Here is a 6,263-nt window from a genome sequence, read left to right as displayed (position 1 = left end):
CTAGGCTACAGAAAGAGTTTGAATCGGAAGCATTGCCAAAAGTAGAGCCCCAAGTACACGGAGAAGCTACATCACTCCCAGTACAACTCACAGAAGAGCCACTGGATATAGGAAAACGACCATGGGCTGAAGATACACCAAGTCCCAGCAGTAAAAGGCAGCGTCTGGAGGATGAGGAGGTGATACCATAAACATCTTTCCTCCATAATTTGGATTATGAAATATTCTTTCAAGACACTGTGGAGGGACTGGAGGAACTCTTGAACTTGCCACGCGCTAGACTGAAGGGGGCTGTAGCAACAAGTGCTTCCCTTTGGCAGCAAGAGCAACGTGTATGGCGGTGCCATCTCCTCAGAACCCACATGATTCATGACCGCAATGCAACATTATGGAAGCAGGTTCAAGAGGCTACCAACCAAGTACAGACATTGCAAGAGCACCTCACAGCAGCAGAAGCAACCCATATGGATGTTATCCTAAAGAGCTTAAAGGCGGCCGAGGAGCAGGAAGCCAGATACCAAGCACTAGAAAATAACAATCTGGTTCTGAGCCAAACCATTGTGCAAAAAATCAAAGAGAATACAGATTTGAAAGCACAGCTGGAACAAGCTAAAGAGAAACTTCAAAAGGAAGTCACACATAACCAGGAGCAAGCGGCTATCCATGCTCAACATCTACAGGAGCTAAAGCACACCTCCCAAGCCAAGGAAGAAGAGCTACAAGGACAACTACATTCTGTATCATTAACTCTGAAAGAAGCAGAACAAAGAGTGCTCCAACTATAACAAGAAAGAGAACAAAGCAAAAAAGCAAATGCAGAAAAGATTAGAGCACTCAATGAGACCATCAGCACACAGCACACCAATAAGTCCGAAATGCAGAAAATGATGGCTACACACCATGAAGCTATGGTGCAAATCACATAGCAGCTCCAAGAAAGTCAAAATTTGGCTACAAAAGGACATCATAGGATTACAGAGGCTCAGTGAAGGGAGGCTGTAGCCAAAAGAGCACAAGAAGATGCAACAAGGCGTTTTGAAGAGTTGGATGCTGCGAGGATAGTGAGAACGCAGCCAATGACAAGAACCAACAAACAAGATGCGACTACTCCTTGAGCGAGCCTCGGAGATAGGTTCGTTGCCAGTAACTCCTCGGGCCCCTCCTCAAACTCTGACTCTCTTTTTGTCTACACTAACCCTCTCTTTACTGCAATATGATATAAACCTATCTGATGACCTGAGCCTAGGAGAACAAACACTAATTAAACAAAACACAGAACGTGATGCTGATCCTACCATCATCATGGGACTTTTTCGGGGGGACTTAGTACTAACTAATCCTAAAGATATTTGCTTCTATCCTTTGTACCCTATTGTGCTCAACCTTCGTAGTTGGTGTCAGGTGCTACAAAATTCCAACAACAGCGTCGATAAATTAGACCCGTTTATTCCAGATGATATTCCTGACACACCAGCCAACTACGAGAATATAGCCCAAAGTTATCAATGGTGGATCATAAGCCATGGGTGGCTAGAGGTATATAATACTCACCAGCATTTAAATCTATGGGAGTCCTCCTTATATCATCATTTTGGTATTCTAAAACTATATCATAATATCCACAAACATCTAGAAGCCATGTTAATCACCGTCCGTTATACTTTTGATAAAACACATATTGAGTATCCTAACATAACTCTAGAGGATATAACTGAGCTACAAGACTTTATGAAGATCCACAAACCCAGCCACCCACCTCCAAGTTCAGGATAGGGTCAAAAATTAACATCAAGTTCATCACCTAATCCTACTTACCCCGTATATTCTAATGTTACCAGGAAATTACTTAATCCATATCCAAGTGCTTCACCTACTGACAAATCTCAATCCGATTATATATTTTCTACTCTTCCTTATCAACCCTTAGAATTTTTCACTTTATTCTTTCAAATTTATTGAGAATTATTAGTAATAACAGCGCAGCTATGGTAAAATTTATGAAAAAAATAAACACATAAATCATTTTCATTTATATTATGAAAAGAGGACTTCCTACCATTTTCTAGGATTAATCATCCTAGATTAATTGAATGATTCTCATTATAATCATGAAAAATTTTAATTTTTATGTTTATGCATAAATAGTAATTAGCAAAAGAGGAATTTCTAGTAATTTATTTTTATGTTTATGCATAAATAGTAATTAGCAAAAGAGGAATTTCTAGTAATTTATTTTTAATGTTAAAAGAGGAATTTCTATGACATTTGGAAATTCCATCATTGAAATGGGAAAAGAGAAATTCCTAGCATATTGGAATTAATGAGTATTTTAATTAAATCAAAGATGAAATTTAGATAAATTTATTTTGTCTATAAGAAATATTTAAATGTTAGAAGAGGAATTCGCTCCCGAGGAGTTACCGGCACCTGACCCGTCTCCACCACGGCCAACTCAAGAGGTAAGTCACACTTTACCGCAAGACACAATTTAGCCTTTTACTAATGATTCTATTCTTGAGTCCTTGTCTGCTATAGAGTACGAAGGTTTCATAAGAGCTGGAAATCCGCTACTCAAACCAAAGCTCATGTTCAAGGTGTTAATGCAAATAACACTCTTTGAACCTACTTGGCAGATTCTACATGAAGCTTACTCAGATGTCACACCAACAAAGCAGTCGTATATGTACCGTACCCTCTCCGAGCACCAAGACCAAAATTAGAAGAGCTACTGCCTTTGGCTGGAGAGGGCACGTTATGGTCGAACGCGGCACTGCACACAAAGCTGGCAAATCCACATTTGGTAGATATGTTGAAAATAAAGATTGTTACATTTATGATTAGTTACTACTTCCACAGGTGGAGGAAGGCTAATCTAGTCCACGCAAGAGGGGATTATACAGCGATTATCACAGATGATGCTAACCCTAAGCTGGAGGATTTTGAAATACAACCGGATTGGAGAAAAGAGTACCTTACAATCCCATAATATAGCCATCAATATATGTGTGCAGCACCACCAACACAAAGAGTAGATCCTTTGTACATGCCACTGAAGAGAAGGTGGACACCATTGGAGTTTCAAAAGGCAAAAGCAAAGGGATTCACATGTTTGCTACAACTTTTCCATATTCATGCCAACAACATTTCCAGATATAGGAGAGCAAAGAAAGCAAATGTTGAATTGGATATATGCATGGCGCCATATCCTAGACCCAACAATTATAACCAGTGTTCGATTCCTAAACTGCTTGTGGTCCTGATAGATCAACCCAAAGAAAGATATGATGGATATGGTGCTGATCAGGTGCAGTTTGACATGAATCAAGGACCAAGTGATAGAGACATGATGTTATTATCATCGCCTAAGGTGTCTACTTTCTCATATATGCATGTCACATTCGAGGATATGGTCAATACTGGGTTCCGGAGATCACACACTGCATTCAAAAGAACCCTGAAAAAGCTTTAGTCATGCACCGGAACTTCTATCGTCGAGTTCGGCGACGACTAGGTCTTTCGACCTCGGTAACAAGTTCGAGGATAAAACCTACATCATGTAGGGAGGGATATTAATCCCATTTTGGATTAATAAATGTGTTCCTCCATTTGAGGACATTAATAAGTGTCATGCAAAAACACTATAAAAGTTGTACATTATGAGATATTGGCCACCCAAGGCCTTAGTTAAGTAACTTTTGGGCGCCCAAGTGTGAATAAGGACCAATTGTATATAAGGCATTTTCTCATAATGAATGGACACAATCCCTTTTTGTGCTAGGAGAGCTCTTGCTTTTGTCTTGAGAGAGAGATTGAGAGGGAGCATTCTAGCACTTGTGCCTTCTCTATACTTGTATGTTGCATGCTTGTATTGAGAAGTGAGAGAGTGTGATTACCTTGTGTGGTGGTGTGAGCGACTCTACGGTGACAGCGTGGAGATGGACCTTGGAGGATTAGAGCTTCTAAAGTGACCTTGGAGATCTTAAGGGACACAAGTTCGAAGCATTGGTAAGTGCCCTACGACAATTGTGTTCTATTGCTCTTTCCAAAGGTGAATGCATTGAGTTCTCTCTTGGAGGTGTGGTAGCCCATAACAACAATGCTTGATGATCTATAAAGAAAATAAATTTGGTACTCCATTGGATGAGGATTTTGCTATATTTTGAGATCAAATAGTGTAATGAGATCCTTTGGATATACGAGAGCTCACTTTACAAAGTACTATCATCGTTCGTGGCACTCTCTTGGTATAGGGGGTTAGTCACTTTACAATGCCAACCACACATTAACATATAGAAGCTCCCACTCACCCGCCAAGCCCTTGTTCATACACTTGCATGTGCACACACCTTTCACTCACATGAATTAATTATACACTTCTACACATGTCCTCGCTCTTATTCACACACTCAAGCTCACACCTTGACTACCTTGACTAACATTCACATGGAAAAGAACAACCCTGAGGCAGAGCCCTTAGGTCTTAGTCCTAGACTCATCCTTTTTTAGTTTTCAACCTTTTTTAGCTTCTAGTTTGTGGCCTTTAAGACTTTAAGTTAGAGCCCTTCACCCCTTAGATAACAACCCTTTCTCTTTAATTTAAAACCCTAGAAACCTTAGTAAGACCCTTTCGAACCTTCGTTATTAACCCATTTAGCTCCTCTTGAAATTTTAGACCCATATAAACCAGCTCATTATAGAGCGAAATCATAGATGCTAGCATGAACTCCTTGCAAACCCTTGCACCTTAGTTTGTACCCCCTTTAAATCTCTTAGACCCTAAAACTTAGGCTTCTTTTAAACCCTAAATCCTTGGCTTACACAACCTGTTTAAACCTTAGTTTAAACCCTCTTTGACCTTTAGTTAAGATTCCTTATAGACTTTAGGTTAAAACCTTCTCTTTTTTAAGTTTATAAGCAATCTTTAGGCCTCTTGGGTTTGAAACTCTTCTATCATTAATATAAACCTTAGGGTCTCTTTGTTATTAAATCCTTTAGCCCTTAACGTTAATTAAAGACCTTAGACGATCCATCTCTTAGCTTTAATAATTGGACTTATACTCTAACCATTCAAACCTTACTAACAAAGTTACTTAGCCATAGTTTAACATTGATGACTCCTTGCCAAGTTGCACTCTATGCTCATATCCTTTCACAAATCCACCTAGTGGTCATGTACTTCAATTCAATCAAAGAAAGGAGATAAACAAACCTTATCAAATCAAGAGTTCGCCTCCTGTAGTACCTCGATCTCCCTCACCTTCCATCGTGAGTACAATGAACACTTTTTATGAGTTGTGGGGAGGCAAGAAACCATTGCCTTAACCAATGGTACCCTAGCCATTGCTATCACCAGAGTGAGGCCGTGGATATGTAGATGACCTAGCTTGTTCCACATACATACTTGATGCCCGATTGGGTGGAACCCTTGGAAGACCATGAGACTAGCTTTAACCCGTGTGTTAGAAGACAAGACTGCGCTCTCATACGCTAGCACACCTGCAGCCTTCTCTGGCTATTGCTCAAGCAGCAATTCTTTACCATTAAAGAGTAAAAGTTAAGATTATGATCAAAATGGAACTAGGACGACGCAACAGTGTAATCTGTGGTACCACTTCAAACTGTTTTCATGAGAACCCAATATGCCATATTCTCTTCTCGAAGCTCGGGTTAATACCTCATGTTTATTCCAGCTCCATGTTGCACAAAGGTTAAGCATAACAAGGGATTTCTACCTCAATGGGACTCCACTCACATTCGCACTCATATCCAGTCATGCATATTCTCATGTTGATATGAACATGTGTATAAAACTTGGGTAACAACTTGGATAATTGATTGTTCTCTATATATTTGAACATGGTGGTCAGCGTGTTGTCATTCTAGCATAACAAAAGATGTAATCACTCAGCAAGCCGCCTGTCATGTCCTATATATATATTTTTTTATTTATTTACAACATACATACATACATACATACATACATACATATATATATATATATATATATATATATATATATATATATATATATATATATATATATATATATATATATATATGCATGCACACACACATCCATACCTACATACATACACACAATATATGTACATGTGTGTGTGTACACGTGTGTGTGTGTGTATATATAACTAATGTATGTGTTATAATATATATATATATATATATAATGTGTGTTTTTATATATGGATGTCATGGCCACTTGTAATACCTTGATTGGAAAGCTGTTACCCTCACAGCTCAACATA

The sequence above is a fragment of the Cibotium barometz genome, chromosome 32 (assembly GCF_041138505.1).
Source record: "Cibotium barometz isolate CiBa-2024 chromosome 32, ASM4113850v1, whole genome shotgun sequence".
Taxonomy (NCBI): domain Eukaryota; kingdom Viridiplantae; phylum Streptophyta; class Polypodiopsida; order Cyatheales; family Cibotiaceae; genus Cibotium; species Cibotium barometz.
Note: the sequence above shows the minus strand (reverse complement) of the source record.